Below are 21,340 nucleotides of genomic sequence, written 5' to 3'. Positions count from 1 at the left end.
CTGGTTTAGGTTTAACTTGGAAAGTAAGTTATAAAATCTTAGGTAAGCAAATTTAATTCCCTTTGTATAAGTTACTAAAGGGAAATATTTTTTAAATAATGATAAACGATTTATCATTAAAGTTAATATACATATTTAGCCTTATAATAATTTTATATTTACTTATATTTGAATAGGAAAAGTGCATAGATTGACTTAAAATATTTTAGTATGTTTGTCCTTTGGTTATTTATATGTTTTAAGGTATAGTTTTTAATACTCAGGCATATTTTAATGTTCACTAATTTTAATCCGTATTAATTACTAATCTCTACTAATTTTAATGAGTCTTAAGCAATTAATGATACTCTTTTATGATAGATTTTGTGCATACTTAATTTTTGAGGAAATTGGTTTTTATTCTTAAATTGGAGAAATAGTATATGTTAAGAAACCCATGTTTTTATGAAAGGAAATTGGAACATGGATATTGAAATATATTTAATCTATCAAATAAGGTTCTAGCCTTGAAAACATTCATGTATCTTTTCAAATAGAATCTCTTGTGTTTCTAAACCATGTATTTCCAAAGCAGAACACATTTTCATAACTTTGAGATTTTTATTGAAAACCTTAGAGAGAAGAAGATAACTCAAGAAAGGTAAAGACCAGGTTTTCTTAAAGTAACGAAAGGCATAAGAATTTCTGTTACTCTTCCTATTCCTAATGAGAAAAAATGAGGCCCTAGGCAATTGGACCTAGGAAATACCCTGAGTGCAAGGCCAGCTGGTTTCGGCAGGCAGACCCATGGACGGGAGCACAAGCTCCAATCCAGACCGGTGCTATTCCCAGTCTGCCCTCTCCCCCTCTGTTTTCAGTAGGTTGTTGTGATTTCTCACTTTTGAGCAGTTGGACACTCTAAGAGCATTTTAGTTGTCCCTCAGAGCAGCGGCAATATGGTAAATTCACCCCAATCCCTCTTTTTTTTTAATTTTTATTTTTAATTTTAAAAAACACATAGCGTAAGATTTATTGTCTTACCCATTTTTAAGTGCACAGTTCAGGCATGTTCACTGTAGTCCCAGTGTTGTGCCACCCCAGTCTCTCTTGCCTGTCTGTCTAATCTTTATAGCATGGGAAACTTCTGAAGGGGCTTTACCAGCGCCATTTGGAAAGGTTGTGCACCTCACCTATGTTTACTCCTTCTCTGTAGTAGGAAGTTAATTATGTGGGATTTGCTCAGCTGAGCCACACAGAAGATCCTAGGTTAGTGTACATTTGGAAATCCCATGCCCCTTTCTGCCCCTGAGGAAAAATTGTTAAGTGATCTAGAGTCAGTGTTCAGTTTAATCTTGAGCATATGAGAATGAGTCACCGTGGGTAAGTATGTAATCCCATTTATACCTTCCTTCCAATCTCCCTTTAATTTTTAAACTGAAGATGCTAGATCCTGACTTCCTGTGTAAGGTCTGGTGACTGGGGACTAATTTAGGGACTGGGCGATGTTGAGATGATTTTGGAACGGCACTTTCTGTTCTACCGAAAATGAAGCTGTATGGCCTGAGTTTTAAAATTCAGACTATGTGTGGAATGTCTGTGTGGATGAAGAAACAAATTAAATGCTTTTTTGGAAGGCAGGAGGAAAGAAGAATGAAAATTTTAAGCTAGTCTGATTTTTGTGGGGGAAATTTTGAGATTTTTAGAATATATACAAACCCAAGATGACGGGCTAGTTGCTCTGTGATTTGTGTGCACAGAAGGAATACGTGCTATCTGGCTAAAGAGATATTGCTGAATAGGTGTATTAGCTAACAAAATAACTGAGTTCTGATTCCAGTTACTATTATCTAAACAATGCATGACCACTGCTTTCATGTCTTTATTGGTAGAATGAAAAATATTTCGCTGGGAAATTATTTTAAAAAGAATACTTGTGAAGTACTGGACTCTTTAAAAAGGTACTTTGAATGTAGTACCTAGAGAATGGAAATCATTAACGTTTACATTTTCATACCCGTGGAGATACATGGCAATGGGAGTGAACCTCACAATAGGCATTTTTTAAGACAGCATACACTTGAACAAGCCATTCTCCCTAAATGCTTCTTTTAAATTGGCAGTGGTTTTTAGCCAGCAGTCAGTAATCTCACATAGCAAGTGTTTGGCACGCCTGTTTTAACCTGCACAGGTTCACTTCACACAAAGAAAGGGAGGGTGGGGTTACATGGTGGAAGCACCCTGTTAGCCTCATTAACATATTTTGAATAACTGTATTTGAACATTTGCCAGCTAAGCTAGGCTACTTGGATGCTTGCCAAATGAACAATGGGAACTTCTGAGACAAGCATACAGATTTGAGCCTGTAAAATGTTTACTTTTGTTTCTTGGAGGCGAAACATTTTAGAAGTTGCTATTTAGGATATTTCCCTTATTCTCACAACAGAACTTTTTTTTTTTTTTTAATTCTGCAGAAATTTGAGATCTTCTCTTCCCACCACCTTTGTGTTTGTTGGTTTTTTTGTTTTGTTTTAATATGTACTTTAAGACTTGTCTCAGAAATACCTTTGATAATCTCTCCCGGATTAAATTGAGTTCCTACTCAGCCTGTCTTTGGTCTTTGCAAAGTTAGTCCTGAAGCTCTTTCCATGAGCCGATCTGGAGAACTTCTGCAGGCTTATCGTGTGAGCACGAATGGTGGGAACAGGACAGACAGGATAAACTAGGGTGCCTGTAGAGTCACCTCCTGCCCAGTGGATGCTCAGATCATAAAGGTGCCAGCCTGGCTCAGCTCTTGAGCACAGAAATGGTCTTTACAAGGTTCCAGTTTTGTAGCCTGTAACTGTGCCCAGAAATACTTTTTTGACTTTGCATTGATACCTTCTGGCTGAAACCACAACATGGGGCTCCAAAACTAGTCAAGGAAAAAATAGCTGAAACCAGGTTCTCGGATACTGTGATGTAGCTGACTTTAAGGGTAAGAAGATGAGGCAGCACGTATGCTTAGTTCTGTAGTTCTTATTTTGGGGCCCAGGTCAGGGGAGTATCAGAATCACCAGGGAGCTTTTTCAGAAACTGTTCACCATAATTGTTTTTTTTCTATTCACATGTATTACAGTGAAGGGTGGAATGACACTGTATTGAGGGGGCATTTGAATCTACAACCTGTTGAAAACATGGGTGCTTGCTACTGTGTGGTAGTTTCCATAGTTTCGGCCAGTTTGCAATCCTGCCTCTTGTTTACGCGGTAGAATGGAAAGATACAGCCTGATGACACCAACTCTCACTGCTCCTGTGAAAGATTTTGAAGTAATATGTCAAATGTGCATTTAATGGACTTTCCAAAAGAGAGTTTTCTTCCTGCTTGGAGCTTTTTTTTCCCTTTTATTTCTTTAAAGTTGGTACTTAAGACCGACTTTTTAAAATCACACAAATATAGTATATCAAAAATGGGAAAGAACAAATTCGATTATAGCTATTTAAAGGAAAAAAAATTTTTTAATGAGAACCTAGGAAAGAACTCTGGTACATTAAATCAAGCCCTAAATTTTTAACAGGTGTTGTAATGAGCATATCTATTTATATTTTATATGTCAGTCATACATGTGTATATAAATATATGTGCTTTTAAATTTCTAGATTGAAGTTACTAAATTCCGGCTAGCTTTTGTTGAATTTCATTGATTTACTTGTAATTTTGTGAATAATGTGTGTGATTTATATATTTACGTAATCACTAAACCAATTACATAAATATATCTTTGAGTCTTCGTAGCTTTTTTTCTTAGTGATTCATAACAGCCTGCTTGAAAGAAAAAATTTATAGGTGATTGTAATCATGAAGCAGTATAGGGTTAACGAGTACCTTTGATCATTTCTGTATTTATATTTTTATCATAAAATGTTGAATTTGTGTTTGTGGAGCTTCTCTGGTCATTTTATTGTGTTCTAGGAATACTTATGGAATATTACTAGTTCACTATTTAGTACATATTTAACATCTCTGAGGATGGTAGATATAAAATCTATTTCTCAAACAAGTACTTACCTGAAACAAACAATTTATTCAAGTACTCTAACAACTCTAGCGAAACTTGAGTTCTGGCCCCAGGCCCGCATTTAAGCTGATAGTGTGTGCGTGCGCGCGCGTGTGTGTGTGTGTGTGTGTGTGTGTGTGTGTGTGTGTTTGTAAAACATACTAATCACTGATAGTGTCTTTAGAATGTGTTAATATTTTTAGGTCCAAATATGAGTTATTCAGTAGGTACATCAGATTTTAAAAACTAAATGAAATGTAAATATTGACTTTTGTGTCCCTTTTAATTAATTTTAGTGACATACTAGGTGGTATTTGTGGGGATACGTATAACTTCTTCATTGGTTGTTGTGTTCTTCATAATTTAGTTACAAAGTGCTAGCCATGAAATGTGAATGAAGAGGCTACCTTCAGGTAGAGTGAGGGTTTAGCTCATTTAGCCATAGCTCTAGCTTATCCAGCGCAGTGTGCTCCCCAGCACCCTGGCATATTTACATATTATATAATCCAGACTGGTTTGTCCTGTTTGGTAGGTTTGTTATAAACTGCAGAGCTAAGTAAATGTGTGATAACATTTTAAATGGCATTACAAGTCAAACAGTACTTGAGGAGTGATGTAGCAGAGGGCCCCAGCTGTCAGGTGCCCCAGGGTCAGCCTCCTTTCGCGCCATTTCCGTTTTCTTGTGGGTAACAGGAAATAAACATGAAACTGTAGTAATGTGTGACCAGAGGACTACTCCTTTTTCCAGGTGACATCCCTCCTGATACTGAAAATGTCTGATACTGAAAGTAGATGTTGACTGTGTCCGCTAATGACTTTTGTGCATAAGCAGAAACCAACAAACCAAACTGGTGGAACCATTTCCATCTGTCTGTGCCCTGTATGAAAACAGTGAAGGAGGAAGGTAACTAGATGAGTTTTGTTCCCCTCCTCCCTCAGTGTGTAACGAGAAAACATTGCCATGTGCTTGGTGATGAGCATTTCTTATGGCTGCACAGTACGGGGTTAAACTGACATACAGTGCTTAACTTATCCCCAGTTATAGGACTCCTGGGTTTTCTAAAGCATCCTCTGTCCTTACCTGTTTACCTTCGTGAAAGCTATGTGTATATCTCATGGGAGTGCTCCAAACCTCTGTGGGGCTGTGTGTCCCTCTTCAATGTTGCCTATGTCCTTCTCGTGTTCACGTACCATTAGGCACCAGCTGAAACTGGGATCTAATGGTGGGTGTGACGTCTTTCCTGGAATGCCTCTCTCCTCCATACAGAGCCACTCTGAGATTTGCAGGGGTTCCTAGGGCCACAGGGTGTTAGTTAAACTTACGGTGGTGGCGGTGACAACGTCCCCCTGCCATGCTATATGCTTCAGCCTCTCACTCTCTCACCTGTTCCAATCTCAGGGCTTCTCTTTGAGCTTACAGACTGAGGACCCTAACGTAGATCTCAGTTTAACAGCAACCTGCTTTTTCCTCGTGAGTCAGTGCTTAGTTTGAAGTGTGCTAAAAGAGGTTCTCATTTCTGTAGGTCCGGCAGGTTGCAGCCTGCTTGAGTTTTTAGTATCTCTGGTTAATAATGACTTCAGAGCACAGAAGAGGAAATGGCTCTTTTATGAATGTTGCATAAAACTCTGTGGCCTTGTGCAAATGATCTAACTTCACGTGAATCATGTCTTATAGACAGAATCTGCATTTGTGTGGGTAGATTCACCACTGTGTGCTAGTCTGAAGTAATGAGGGACAGAACCATCCCATATATAGCACATACATTGTTTTAATATTATTTTTGCTGTTTTAAATTTGCTTTTATTGAGATCAGAAATATATTTTTATTCTAATTTTTTATTTTTGAACTGAATATTTAAAACTTACATCCATGGAATTACCATCTTCTCAGTGGTTAATTACTGAAGTTTATAATCAGAAGATTGTGAGACCTTTAGAGGATAAAATGGAAAATAAAATTAGGTCTAGGACAAGGAATTCTACTTGGATATTGCAAAAATAGAAGAAAAAAAAAGTGAATGAATAACTGGCAACACAAACTCTTTTTCCTGTAAGTTCCTTTTTTCCAAACCCTTGCCATCATGCTAAAAAAAGTTTTCTTGCAAGTTGATTTTTCTCAGAATCCTGCTGCTTACTGTTAGTAAGAATTTTTTTCATGTGCCAGAGTTTTGTTTTTCATGTGATTTCTGCAGCAATTTGGGTCTTCCTGAAAATATTTTTTTAAGTGCAGTGGCAAAAGTTATTGATAGTAAGCCAAGAGGAAAATTTAATATGAACTTCTGTACAATTTAGTTATAGTGATTTAGAGGGAATTAAATGTATTATCCNTATAGTGATTAGAGGGAATTAAATGTATTATCCAAGGTGAATGAAGTTAAATTATTACAGGAGAAATATCAATTCTTTTTTTTTAATATTTTATTTATTTATTCAACAGAGATAGAGACAGCCAGAGAGAGAGGGAACACAAGCAGGGGGAGTGGGAGAGGAAGAAGCAGGCTCATAGCACAGGAGCCTGACGTGAGGCTCGATCCCATAACGCCGGGATCACGCCCTAAGCCGAAGGCAGACGCTCAACCGCTGTGCCACCCAGGCGCCCCGAGAAATATCAATTCTAATCGAAGATGACGTTTGAGTGCTTATTGCCAGTGTCAAAAATTACAATTTTCACTTGCTACCTGGTCTTTTCCCCCAAGGATGCATATTTTTGAGATTTCTCTGTCAGACTAACGCAAGGTAATGCTACTGACTGAGCCAGCTTAATGGAATGACATCATGGTTTCCTTGGGAATAATTAAGCAGGGTAAAAATTCAAGTTTTTTAGAGGGCGTGATTGGACTTCTTGAGCAATGTGATACCTTAGAGCAGACAAGAAAGTTAACTGAATGCTTTTCAGAGGATAGCTAGTGTTCTGCATCTCAGTCTGATAGGAAAGAAGAAATCATATTTTAGATTCTCCTATTGAAACAGCATGTGCTGTACTCATCCTGTTATTCCTTTTATTTATTTATTTTTTTTTTTAAAGATTTATTTATTTATTCAACAGAGATAGAGACAGCCAGCGAGAGAGGGAACACAAGCAGGGGGAGTGGGAGAGGAAGAAGCAGGCTCATAGCAGAGGAGCCTGATGTGGGGCTCGATCCCATAACGCTGGGATCACGCCCTGAGCCGAAGGCAGACGCTTAACCGCTGTGCCACCCAGGCGCCCCCTGTTATTCCTTTTAAGAAATGATTTCAGAAATGGTCAAGAACATCTTGTTCAGCAGCTCACTCTGACCCCCTGACTTACACGGAGGATCTCACTGTATTTGTTTGCTCTATAAATCTTGCAGTGGCCCTTGACAAAGAGTAATGAAATGTTACCTGACCTGCTGTATCAGTCAGGATTCTTAGTTGTAAGCAACAGAAACCCTAATTTCATCAGAAAAGAGGTTTATTTAAAGGTATTAGATAGCGCACAGTCTCTCTGAGAAAGCGGAGGACTTAGCTTGGGAGCTCGTCAGTCAGGAGCAGTGCCACTGACCTGGTCCAGGATACAGTAGATCATTCCTGCCTCACAGGCCACGACCGTAGGCCCTGCATCTTAGACTACCAACACCAGTGACACTAGGTGATGAACACTGCCATTACGACCTCCGGAAACTGCATTTGCTGCCCCAATCCCAGACTCGGATTTTGTATAGTGTTTATTTCTTGAGATTCGAAATCTGGAATGAATTTGTTTGGTGAAACCAGTGTACCCGATTGTGTACCTGCAGTCTGTTGCAGGGAAGCTAAGAAAGCAGCTACCTGAAATTTTCTCTTTTTGTAGTATGAGGGTTAATGATTTTCCAAATATAGGGAGGGGAGTTCAGATGCTGGACATCCGAAAAGAATCTTGTATGTGTACTGTTCCAGGCATATTGGGGGTAGAGGTAGAAGATTGAAAATAAGGACAACTACCCTCCTACAGAAATTAAAATGTTTGCTAATAGTAGGTATGAGGAGAAAATGTCGTAACAAAACCCATAATTTCTCAGTATTCTCATTTCAGCAGCCTCCACAGACATAAGAGCAAGCACTCTGTTTACTAAACAGCTGTGATGTGCTTGGTGGTGGTGTTTTTGTTTTTGTTTTTAAATTTTGTCTTTAATCCATACAACAACCTTGAAAAGTAGACATTACTACCCCCATTTTTACAGGTAAAGAAACTGGTGTTCCAAAGTAACTTCCCCAAATTATGTAGCTGGCAGATGTCAGTGCTGAAATTCAAACTCATTTGTGTCTGTTCCAGAACCCCCCTGTTCTTTGTATTGTACCAGGTTTCCCCCTCACAGAAATTTTGTGAAAGAGCCCATGTGGCCTCCCTGATTCATTTATTTATTTTTATTTGGTTTTTTTTATAGATTTTATTTATTTGACAGTGAGAGAGAGACAGCCAGCGAGAGAGGGAACACAAGCAGGGGGAGTGGGAGAGGAAGAAGCAGGCTCCCAGCGGAAGAGCCTGATGTGGGGCTTGATCCCAGGACTCCAGGATCACGCCCTGAGCCGAAGGCAGACACTTACCGACTGAGTCACACAGGCGCCCCTGGCCTCCCTGATTTAAACCAGAAATTGTTATGGGTGCTTCTGCATTGTTTCCCTTAATCCAGCACTTAACCATTTATCCTGAGTTGCGAGACCCTTGTAGGCTCAGGAGAGTGACTGGGGCTAGAGTTGCAGATTCAGGAACAAGAAGGGTATAAGTGTCCCTGGGTGCTTTGGGCATCCATGCGGTCATCCCGGAAGAGTTGTTGGGTGAGAGAAGGGATGATGAGACTTACAGAACACTAGTTTGGCAGGTGGATCAGAAGGAGAGGAACCAGCAAAAGACATAGTGATTTTCCCTTGGTAGGAGGAGAAGAGACTTGTTAGGGGAGCCAGAGATCATGGTTTAAGAAGGAGGGTGTGGTTGGGAGTCAGGTGCTTCAAGAATCAAAGTAGGATGAGGTAGAAAATAGCCATTGAGTTGAACTGGCCAAGCAGGAAGTTATGGTGGCCTTTTGTCATTTGAAATAATATTCTCTGAATCTTACCCATCTCTGTTAATCTACCGTGAAGTGCAGTATTGGAAACACCACCCTGGATTTTAGGTTCTCATCCTCAAAAGACATGTGTAATTTTGTGTTTAAAATTTTCATTCCTTTTTAAAATAATGCTTTGGTAGTTGTTGGGGCCACACCTGTATAGTGAACAGTCCAGATGGACTAGAGTTTTCCCTATCCCCATTCTGGAGTCATACTTGTTTTATTTAGAGGCCAGCGTCCTTCAGGAATGACTTGGATTGACTCCCCATCAGTCTGTTATGTCTGCCCACGTAGAAGCTAATCGTCTACTTTCCTTCCTACTCATGCAGCCTTGTGAAATCTTCCAACCACTTGGGCTATTTGTTTGTCTTTTTGCAAATCAAATGAGCATCATGTCACCTTAAAACATCTTTCTAATTAAACTTCAGAAAGGTCGAAGGGTGAGTGATTAAAATTTAGCTATTTATAATTTATTTAATTCTTCCCTCTCTAGAGAACCTCTTTAGAGTACACAGGCATGGGAGTAAAATTAAAAGTTCATGAATGGGGCGCCTGGGTGGCACAGCAGTTAAGCGCCTGCCTTCAGCTCAGGGCGTGATCCCGGTGTTGTGGGATCGAGCCCCACATCAGGCTCCTCCGCTATGAGCCTGCTTCTTCCTCTCCCACTCCGCCTGCTTGTGTTTCCTCTCTCGCTGACTGTCTCTATCTCTGTCAAATAAATAAATAAATAAAATCTTTAAAAAAAAAAAGTTCATGAATGGGTTACAGAAAATTATGGGGAAAATTGGAGAGGTGTTGGAATGGATTTTAATATCTGTAAGGTTGTATGTCCAGAGCAGAGTCCACCTTGGATGGGCCCTGAGCAGGACGGCCTTTTCCTGATTGAGACGGGGCCTTACCTTGTCCTTTCTGATCACAGCACAATTTCTCCTTTGTCCTGGAGTGATGGGATTTTCCTACCTGTGGCCTTTTCTGTTTACTGCTGCAGCCCCAGTGTTTGCTAGTTCACTCCTGTGCCTTTGTCAACACCAGTTATATCTGCCCTACGCTAGTTGGCATTGGGGATTTGTAAAAAGGGGTGGGAGTAAGGGAGATCAAAATAAAAGCTCTCCCCGCATCTGCCTTTTAGTTATTTGTTTCTGTCCCTCATCTCCTTTCACCCCAGTGATGAAATGAATGCAGATGAAGGAAGGAGGAGAGGGAAATGGTATATCATATTTTTAATATTCTTTTCCTTTTCTGCTCATCAAACTCTCCCCACTCCCCTGTACCCCTATTCTCATTTCTAACCCTTCAATATCTGTCGTCTCTGTTAGAATATAAGCTCCCAAGGTAGAAAGACCATGTCAGTTTTGGTCTTTGTTGTGCGCCCCCCCCCCCATTGCCTAGCACAGGGCCTGATGTATAGAAGACACATGTGCTTGCTTGGTCAATGAGTGAGGAGAGGAGGTCATGGGAGGAAACCATTACTTCTGCCAGTATCATTCTTGACAAGTTTACCCTGGTCTGATTTCTTACTCTTCCCCCCAGTTTTCTAATCCTGAAGAGAACCTGCCTCCTGGGCAGTGGCAAGAGGATGACTCTCTCACAGTTGGGTACTGGACACATTTTCCTGTGGTGCATTTTTCTGTATAGTGATTAGTCTGTTGGAACTTTATATTTAAGGAAGCTTTTGTGGGCTGGCCAGAGAAGTAAACCATTATGTACAACATTGTTTCTATGGGAAAATGCCTTGTGACTTCAGATGAATCTACTTACATACAAACTTTTGGATTACAACCTTTCCATTAGTTGGAAACTGCCATTGCATGATCTCCCATTCAGGCTTTTATTCATTACTAATATATAAATGAACAATAAGCCATTTCTTTGTAGAAGGACCAGAGCCAGAAGTCTTTGCTTCCGAGATTATAAACTATTACATTAAAATGAATTTCATTCATCCAACAGACATGGTAGTTTATTTCCAATGTATTTATAGAGTGCCTGGCACATACTGGGCTTTGTACAAAGGATTCACACGTGAATAAAAGAAGGACTCTATCCTGGTAAGGTCACAATCAGGTTTCCATTTAAATAGGAATTAGACTCATATAGTCCACAAGTCCACTTCCAGCTCTGAAATTCAGTAACTCTGGTTTTGAATCGCTCTATTCATTGGCCCATTTTCCTTGTCATATGTGGTTCTATTATAAAATATATTTTTAGATAATGCTAGAGAGGGGCATTGACATTCATGAGTAGCAATTAATAGCAGCAGTCCCACCTTTACAACTTTAAAGTAATTCTAAATCCATTTTTATTACTAAGAATGAGAAATCCAGGAAAAAAACATTTACTTTTATTCTGGCTTTTATCATAAAGAAATAAAGCCAGATGCATCGAGAAATTGACATAAAAATATATTGAATGATAGGGGCTTTCCTTTGAAAGTGTAAATATTCCACAAGGATAATATATATAGGTGTCGGGATTAACAAATATTTTTGTTTGTTTGTTTCTGAATGCTTTCCTGTAATTTTTGAACTGTTTATAGCAGGTGTATGTTACTTCCCCACCGCCACCATTGCACAATGTTCACATGGGCACGCGCAAGCAACACTTCTTCAGATAAGTCAAAATATTTTAGTGAGGTGTGCTTCTTTCCCCAAATCATTTACCCATGTGTCTTAATAAATACTTGATCAACAAAACCTAGTTTCTGGGAGTTGGAATGTGGGAAGTCTGAATGTTTATATAAAAAATTCTACAGCTATTTATAAAATATACTTAGAACTCTGTGGAGTAAAAAAATAAACCTTCCTTGAACTTTCTGAGGCGTGACTTGGTTTCTGTGGAAATAGTCTTATTCTGCCCCGAAACCTAATAAGTTACTTGGTAGTTAATTTCAAATATGTTTGAGCAACAAATTTCCTTGTTGGTGGATCTGTGATTTTTAATAAAAGTCTATAATTCGGGTAATATATTAACTGTTTCTGACAAGCAAATAAATCAGTGTTCCTCCCAGCACCTGGAGAAAAACAGATAATGTATTTAGCTTCTAGAATTCCATGTAGTGATCAGGATAATCCCTGAATTAATATTTAGAATTAAATTTGCCAATACATTTTAGAGTGTTACTTTTCTTCTCGGTATAACTACTACTAAACTATATGTTTTATTGCCTTATTGGTTTCCTTTTCATCATTTTAGCAGTTTGGTTTTTTTTAAAGATTATTTATTTTAGAGAGAGAGAGAGATCAGTCACAGGGTTGGGGGGCAGAGAGGTAGAGAAGCAGACTCCCCACTGAGCAGGAACAGGGATCCCAGGGCGGGGCTTGATCTCTCAGTCCCCAGGTCATAACCTGAGCTGAAACCAAGAGTCAGAGGTTGAACCAAGTCATCCACCCCATTGCCCCAGCAGTTTCTTTTAATGTAAAAATCAGCCTCTAGCTAGAATCCCATAATTATGGGAGATTGAAAACCCATATTTGAGTTCAGTTTTAGGGAAAGAACAATTCATAAATTTTTCAGTAATTTGCTTCTGTGGTCCTTTAAGTATTCTTCGCTATTTTATTTAATACAGAATGGTAACTCACGCAGGTATACATCACTGCGCTTCTGTTGACGGAAAGAGATCATTATCTAGATGGCAAGAATCTCAAATTATTAAAGCAAACTGGATGCAGATTAACATGGTTTAATCAGTATTTGTTAATGTTTAACCATTGTAGAAATTGAAAGTAGAAGCACTTGCGCAAGTTCATTGGAAAATTGTTTGTAACTAAAGTTTCCGTTTTAGGAGAAATCACAGTGCAAAGTAATGAATCAATTTAAAAAGAGAGAAATGCTTTTTTTGATGACTGGCAAATAATAGGTATGCAATAAGTGATAGTTTCATTTATGACAAAGAAGGCAAACATTCAGATATAGAAGTTAAGGTCATCTCAGCAGTCCATAGGTCTACGCATCATGAGGCATTTTCCTCCTGTTTGTGCCGTGAATATGTGAGCATGGTGCAAAATTGGTAAGGTTTTTATTGTTTTATATGCAGTTCTGTTTTTTTACTTTCGTACGCTTTTACTTTTTCTTTTTCTTTTCATTTGCTTTTACTCTTAAATGAACTTTTGCTTAAGGTAGATTCTTACTTGTCATGAGTCAAGTTTTGCTTATACTTGAGTTTTTTCTAAGTTCCCTGTGTATAACAAAGCACACAATCAGAAATTTATAGTAAGTATGACTCAGAAGAGGAAATTGGGAGCTTTCTAAAGTCTTTGAGTCTTTCTCAGGCAGACATATTAAATACTCATATGAAGCCCACTTTGTGTAATTAAGAATAAATGAACCACCAATACAAAACAAAACCAGCATCTGAAAATGTATGATTGGTCTTTTTTTGTGTGGTCTTAGAAAACATACACAATGGAACGTAGCACCCCTGGGTTTCAAAAACAATGCCATTTGAAAATACACCTGATGTCATATAAAAGACACTAATACCTTATTCTAAACAATTTTACCTCGTGTTCAGATATTGAGCTTCATAAAACTTTATCACTTACTATTTATTTTTTTAATACCTGAAGTGAACCTGATTTGAGGTGTTAACAGGATAGCAGATTCATTTCTTCTAGGAAAGTTCTAAGGCAGTGAATCTTACACTTAAAAAATTTCAGTCTACTATTATGTTCTGTGTTTTGTGCATATGTGATATCTTCTATACATAGTTAATATGTATGTCTGGTGAAAAATATGTATAGGACATTAGCCTAGGTATTCAATTCTATATAAACATAGATATTCAAATAGATTGATTTTAATTTTGTAACAGTTTTATTGAGATATAAATCATGTACTATAAAGTGTACCGGTAGCCTTATATAGTATACAATTCAGTGGTTTTTAGTATATTCAGAGTTATGCATCTATCAGCACTAATTCCAGAACATTTTTATCACCTCAGAAAAAAAACCCCATTCCCATTAGCAGTCACTCTCTGTAGCCCTCCAACCCACCCCCCCCATTAGCCTTAGGTGAATCATTGATCAGTCCATATAGATTTGCCTATTCTGGATATTTCATATAATGGAATTATGTAATATGTGGTCTTTTGTGTCTGGCTTCTTTCATTGGGCATAACGTTTTTAAAGTTGATCCGTGTTGTGGCATATATTAGAACTTCATTCCTTGTTATTGTATGGATATATCACAATTTATTTATCCAGAATGGATTAAATTTGTTTTTGACCTGAAAATTTGACAATCCTCAAAGCCCTCTGTGATTTTCCCAGACTTCTTTCTCTTACCTCTCTCTCCATATCCCACACCTCTCATGGCTAGGTTTTCACTGTGTGTCTCCTTGTCTGAGGACTGTCTCAAATGCCACTTCCTTTCTGAATTTTTCCCTTGGTTGCTTGAGTAATAAGTAATCTTTCTTCCTTCAGATTCTTACAGTTCTTCATCTTTGCCATAGTTTCTTTTTTTTCTTGTACAGATTTTATTTATTTGTTTGATAGAGAGCACATGAGCAGGGGAAGGGGCAGAGGGAAGAGCAGGCTCCCTGTTCAGTGGACCCAGTCCTAGGACCCGGAGATCATGACCTGAGCTGAAGGCAGCTGCTTAACCGACTGAGCCACCCAGGCGCTCCTTTGCCATAGTTTCAGCGTGTGCTTTGGTTGTTTATATACTTGTCTCTCATTTCATATTTTAATGCATGAGACCGGGGACATTTCTGTTTCTATCAGAAATAATCCTGCAAATAGCCAAAAAATCAATACATGATTTTTAAAGTAATGAATGAGATCAATGAAGATCACTTGGGTATCATAAAATAAGGCTGTCATTGATAGTTATTATTTCTAGCTGGTATGCCAAAACTGTCTCAGGAGTTAAAAAAGATAACTATGTTTTTAGAAAAACCTGTCTTCTCATTATTAGTGCAGTGACTTAGTGTCTGGTACATAATTGTAACTCAGTATATGTTTGTTGAATTGGACCCAGTATCTGGTAGCATGACTGGGTACATTTTCAATGTCTCTGGAAAGGAAATTCTATATTTGCTTATAAATACACTTAGAAGCCCCAAGTTTAAAAGAGACAGAGCAAGAAAGTGAGAGCATATGTTGGTCAAATAAGGAAAAGGTTTGGAGAACCTCTTTGCAGGAGTGCCACAGAGTAGTTGCTTTTCACTTTTATATTGGATGTGTCATATTTGAATATGTCAGTAAATGTTTGTTTTTTTCTTTTCCCTTCCAGAGGAGTAAGTTCTAGTTACCAGTGAAGACTTAATAAAACAGACTGTAATAAGTTCTCCAAGCGCAAGGGCTGAGGGTGCATATTCCATCTTTTTTGAAGTCCTGTTTGGACCAGCCTTAAGTCAGAGGTGGAACTGTAAATTCTGGTGAAGATAACTTTAAGTTCTGACAGTGGGGCAGTTCACAAAGTGCTCTTCTTGGGTGCAGTAAGGACCTTGATTCTGCACTAGTGTTTTCAGCCACATCCACAGGGCTTTGAAAAGAAAGAAAGCTGTTACTGGTAGGTCCTGTCTTTGAAGAAAAGAAGAGGAAACAGGGGTACCTGTCACCATGGCAAATAACTTCTTATATTCTAGTGCTGATTACTTTGTGTGGTCAGAGATCAGAGAAAGGGGGCCCAGGATTGGAAGAGGTAAGCACCAGACTCTTGGGGTTCTCTTAGTTTCTCTTTCTCCCATGACAGTTGTCCCCAGAACAGGACTGGGGACATATGCTGTTTTTGGAGTCAATGATGGTACTCCATCTTTTTGTGATTATCTAAAACTTGGATTACTTAAATAGTTTGAAAACTTGTTATAGTAGGAATTATAAAAGTTTTATGGTTTTCATTTTTAATCTCTCTATCCCTACCCTTCCAAGTTACTATAGATATGCCAAATTTCTATAAGTATATACAATTAAAACATTTTAATTATATAATACATAAGCAGTTGTTCTTGGTAGTCGATTCCTGTGGAGGTTTTTCCTTATATTGTGTGCAGCTCTCAAAATTTTGTTCCTCTTTATTTAATAATAACTTATAAAGTGGTCTTTAGTTTCCTTTGTCTAAATTCATTTGGTTTTATGTGTACTTTTCTCACCTGATCTTTTATTTTCTTAATATTTGCTGTGACTCTAGGACATATAAAGAAATACCGACCCATATTAAACATTTTCATTCATTTTATACTACTCCGTTGGCATTGAGAAAAGATAGTATTTCCCCACTTGGTACACTCTTCACAAGGTAAAAAATCAGTGTAAGGTGAAAATATCCTATTGCTCTAGTAATTCCCACAAAAGGTCAGCCTCAATAATAAAAGATGAAAAAGAGAAGTTTGGTAGTGTTTGTTCTTTCACAAACTCGTATCTGGAGAAAGAACACAATATATACATGATCTCCTGATAACTGCCTTTGGTGTCTAAAATCTGATATTGTTGCATGATAATCTGACATTGCTTCCTGTTTCTGAGGGGATGACTGGATGTGAAGCCAAAGTGCTTGCTAAACCAGGAAACTGCTATTTCAGAATGCACAGCAACTCAGGCTGCTTGAGCAGTTGTGCCAAGACACAGCCTAACTGTAACCTGTGCAGGCTGAGTTGTCTTCCCACTGTTGTGGCTGGTTTTAAAAACCAGCTTCAAATACGTGAAAGGCCTCAGGTTAACATTATAATAGCACTACAACTAGGGAGCAAGAAAGGTCTCCAAAACCTAGTGTGCTCCCACCCTGTCACTGTGAGCGTCCACACAGACACTGGATGCGTACAGGCTCAGGTGGCGGTTGGCCAGGGACCTGATGGGAAGCAGGTGGCAACACTCCATAATTTGAGGAACATTCAAGAAAAAGACTACTTACTAAGATATACAGTATAATGAGAATATAAGGGCCCATAAATGGGGTGGGCAAGGGCTGGTCCCTGTACCTAAAGAGGAAAGAGGAGGGAATGTTACCAACCCCCAGAAAGATGGTTATGTTGAAATTGGTGCCTTGCAGGAGCTGAGATCTTCAGTCAAAGGACATGGCTGTCCACTGAGAACACAAGGACACAGCCAGAGAATCAGTTCCCTGCCCTGAGGCCCCTCTCTCTACCATCCCCATTGGCCAAACCTGACCGAAAGTCAGAGAATGAGCAAGAGTTGATGCAGTCCTTCATAGTTCAGCCCTCCAGGCTCAGAGCGTGGTGGAACTAGATAGAGGGTGGGTCTGGAGGGGTAGATGGCAACTGCCCACCACAGATGTTGTAAAATATTCCTGTATTGACTGGGATATCCCTCTCTTCTCTATTGATACGATGGAACTCCTTTCTATGTCATTGAGTCTCAAAAATACTTAAGGTTACCTGGGTCAGGCATGTAGAAAATGGCGACTTCCTATTCATCCAATGTCTGTTTTCATATTTTCAGTTATGGAGAACAAAATCTTATTCAAGAAGCAGCTTGTTCCATTGTTAAACAGCTCTAATTATTAGGAGGCTTTTTCTCGCATTGAAACCTGCTTCCTATAACTTGTAGTGGTTGCCAATTCTCTTTTGGGGCTACACAGAAAAAGGCTACCCTTTTGCCATTTAACTTTTATCCTCATTTTAGCTTTGTGCTGTTTAACAGTCATTCGTTTATTCAACTTGTATTTATCGAATGTCTGCTGTAGGCAAGGACTTGTTCTGGGTGCTGGATATTCAGCTGTGAACAAAACAAAACTCCCGCATTCACGAAGCTTCTGTTTTAATGGGTAGGGACAGACATTGAGCAAATAGATAACGTGATGTTGAGTGGTGGTAGTTGCTGAGACTATTGGCTGTTAACCATTATTCACTAGAGAAAACTATGTTTGAATCGGGGTCTAAATTCATTATGAGTCAACTGTGTAATGCAGTTGCCCAAAAGCTCAATTCCATTTTAGTCTGTAAATAGAATGCCCAACACGGGAGAGGTCATGTTTCCTCTGCTTTCTTACTGTGCAGCTGGACCTGGAGTGTTGCATTTATATTCTGGAGGGACGCTGACAAACTTCGGGAGATGTCTTCATTATAGCCTTTTAAATCGTTGAGCAAGGCCACATAGTATTCTTTAGGCCAAACCTTCCCGGTTTTGTCAACATTTTCTCATGCGGTATCATCTCTATACTCTTAACCTTCCTGATCTTTCTCAGATAATTAATTTACTCTCAAAGTGCTGCCCTCAGAATTTAACTCTTTTCTCTAGATGCGGTTTCAACTTAGGTAATGCCTAGTAAACTGTTTCTTCCCTTGATCTAGTTATTTAATTTTAGTAATGCAGCTGAGGATTGAATTTCCTGCTCTTGTTGTTTTTTTAAACAGCTGCGTTACTTCTGACTCTCAACGTTAAAGTACTGCTAAGCCAGGTTTCCAGCATTTCTGTTTGTACAATTTATGTTTTTACTTAAATATAGGACTTAATTTCTATCTCTATTAAAATATCATCTCATTGCTGTCCATATAGTATTCTACATTAAGAATCTTTTGAATATTGTCTTTCATCTTTTTGTCCTCTGCAAAGTTAATAAGCATATTCTCAGACTTCATCTATATGATTAATATAACTGTTCAATTAAAGAAAAACAGGAACACCAGGTCATTCCTTCAGATTATAGCAGCTCAGTAATTAATATTCTTTTAAGAATGTGTTTCAAAGAACTGTGAGCACCCTTATTTATGTCATCCATCTCACATTTCTCTATTTTACCAGGACCTTTTCAAGAAATGAAGATATATTTTGTTTACAGTATTTCTCTCTGATACCAGGCTTATCAAAAAACATATTAGGATAATTGGACATGACACTGGAAATACAGTAGGCCATTGCTGCCCCTCCCATATCCAAGTCTTGTAATCTACCCCCTTGAAAACCCAAGGTAGAATTTTGTTAGAATTGATACCAAGCTTACCTGTCTGTGGTTTCCTCTTTTTTGTTTGTACCTTTTTTTTTCATTCTGGAACTCTACTTTCATGTATAGGGAACTTGCCGGTAGTGGTTCTTTGGTTCTTGAAGATAAGATGAGGCTAAAATTTAAAAGTGGCCTTTGTTCCCTCTTTTCAGGGTAGGCTGCCATTTGCAGTTTTAAGTCTCTTCCTTGATCAAATCTAGAACACGGAGGCAAAATAGAAGCTGGATAATTCCGCCTTCTCACTCTTGTGAAGGTTGTGTCATTTTCCCCAGGATTTTAAAAGGGAGTGGGGGAATGGCTGTGTTACCCCAGTTGCTGCTACTGCTGGCTGTCCCTGAGGTCTTTCTGGGCTCTCTAGCCTCCCTGAAGTGCCTGCAGGGAGTCAGCTCTTGTATTCAGTCTTAGGGATGTATTTAGAGCATTAGTACATGTTTTTGGTTTGGTTTTTAATTTGTGAGCTCTCTGTAAGACTACAGTATTGTTTTTAGAGGCCTCTGTATTTATGGGTTAGAAAAAAAGACAGTATTGACCTTATTCTTCATGGGAATGTTTTTGTTTTCCAAAGAGTTTGGTGTCCTGTTTTCTAGGATTTTCTAGGTTAAATATATAACATCTTGACTTTGCTCAGATATGTAAGAGCACGTACATCTTGCTGGCAGTGTGACTTTCAAGGGGAGAGTTACGGAAGCTGTCTCTTGCCTCGTACACAAGTGACCACTGACCTTGTGGCTAAACATGCCAAACCCGCGAAGTCAAGTGGCTTTTAACTCAGGGTTTGACTTGACTGCAACTACTGGAGATGTGCCTGTGCTGATTGGGAGATCAGCGTATTAGCTAAGTTTAAAGACTGGAAGCTGTTTAACAATTTTTCTGGCTTTTCACATGTTGCAGAGAAAAGGCTAAATCCCAACTGGTGCACGCTATTGTGGGAATCTTATACTTCAGATTCATAAACAGTATGTTCTAGATTTGGCGTTTGCGCGAGTGTGTTCTGTGTTGATTTTACACCAAGCGTCAAATGTCTTTCCTTTTAACTGTAGCTGAATTTTAGTTGAGTGAAGGAATAGAAGTTGAACTTGTGTTTAGTACCTGCAGCTGTTACCAGGCTTGTGTGGGCATCACTATCCCCCTGAGGTTGCTTCACAAGCACAGACGTAGCAGTCATGCTCTGGTGAACACTTACCCTGCTTTACATCAGTATTCTGGCATAACTCCCTCTCAGAAGTGTCTTGGTTTGGAAGAAAAACCGTATGGCTTCCTTGGATACGTCCCAGAGTATCCTAGAAAGCACGTGGCTCGCTCTGCAGTCCTTGCTCTGACCTCTGGGCCTTTCTTACTCACGGTTCCCTACAACAGGAACCCAGAATGACTTGTAGGACCAGAAAATCCAATGATCCTTGGAATACTGTTCATCTTCTTGAAGGGACATTTGATTCCATACTTCGTTAGAAGAATAGAGCCGATACTCACGGCTGAGGAGCAACTTTCATTATGTTGGCAGGTTGAAAACACATTTTCTTAATGTAACTGAACTTTTCTTGCTGAGTGGATCTGTTTAAAAACTTGCCAATGATGGCTCCTTACTAGTATCTGCTGTTTAAATGCAGGATGGTTTAGGGGCACGTGGGTGGCTCGGTTGGTTGAGCATCCTACTCTTGGTTTTGGCTCACGTCATGATCCCAGGGTTGTGGGAATGAACCCCCCCCCCCCGGTTGGGCTTCATGCTCAGGGCAGAGTCTGCTTGAGATTCTCTCTCCCTGTCCCAGCGCCCCTCCCTGCTGCTTGCACTCTCTCTGTCTCAAATAAATAAATAAAATCTTTAAAAAGAATAGAAAATAAATGCAGGATCTTTTAAAGAACCCATGGGCTTTTGCAAGCCGCAGTGTATCTTGCTCTATCCAAACACTGACCGATGTCTTGATTTATCTCTCTCCTCTAGATGGTGGTGCCTGGAAGGTAGGGACCCTGGCTTTTTCATCTTGCCTCCCAGCACTGGTCATTCAGTAGGTGTGGCTGAGAGAAAGAGGGAGATAGGGTAAAAAAGGGGGCTGTGAATCAGCCCTGCTGCTTTCTGGTTCCCTTTTAGGAATTCAGGTACCTGAGCTGCCTGTCTAGGAATATGAAGGGTAGTAAATATTTTAGGAAATGGCCTCCCCAGTTTTCTGAATATGATACATCATTTCGTTTCCCAGCATCGTTACCCTAGAGCAGAACTTCTCGACCTGGGCACTATTGACAGGCTGGCCTGGATGACTCTGTTGGAGGGCCGGCTCCCTGGGCAACGTAGGATGTTGAGTTAGCAGCATCCCTGGTCTCCACCCACTAGATGCCAGTAGCACACCCCGCCCCCAGCTGTGATGACCAAAATTGTCTCTAGACAT

The 21,340-nt window shown here is 39.3% G+C and overlaps 1 protein-coding gene across 6 annotated transcripts in view; it reads left to right on the top strand.

Moving 5' to 3' along the window:
- GAB1 (GRB2 associated binding protein 1) overlaps window positions 1-21,340 on the top strand; it is a 125,215-nt gene that overhangs the window by 16,572 nt on the left and 87,303 nt on the right. The window lies entirely within an intron of this gene.

This window comes from Ailuropoda melanoleuca, chromosome 5 (genome assembly GCF_002007445.2).
Source record: "Ailuropoda melanoleuca isolate Jingjing chromosome 5, ASM200744v2, whole genome shotgun sequence".
NCBI classification, from domain to species: Eukaryota; Metazoa; Chordata; class Mammalia; order Carnivora; family Ursidae; genus Ailuropoda; species Ailuropoda melanoleuca.
The sequence above is the reverse complement of the archived record's forward strand: the minus strand, read 5'-3'. Positions and strand labels throughout refer to the sequence as shown.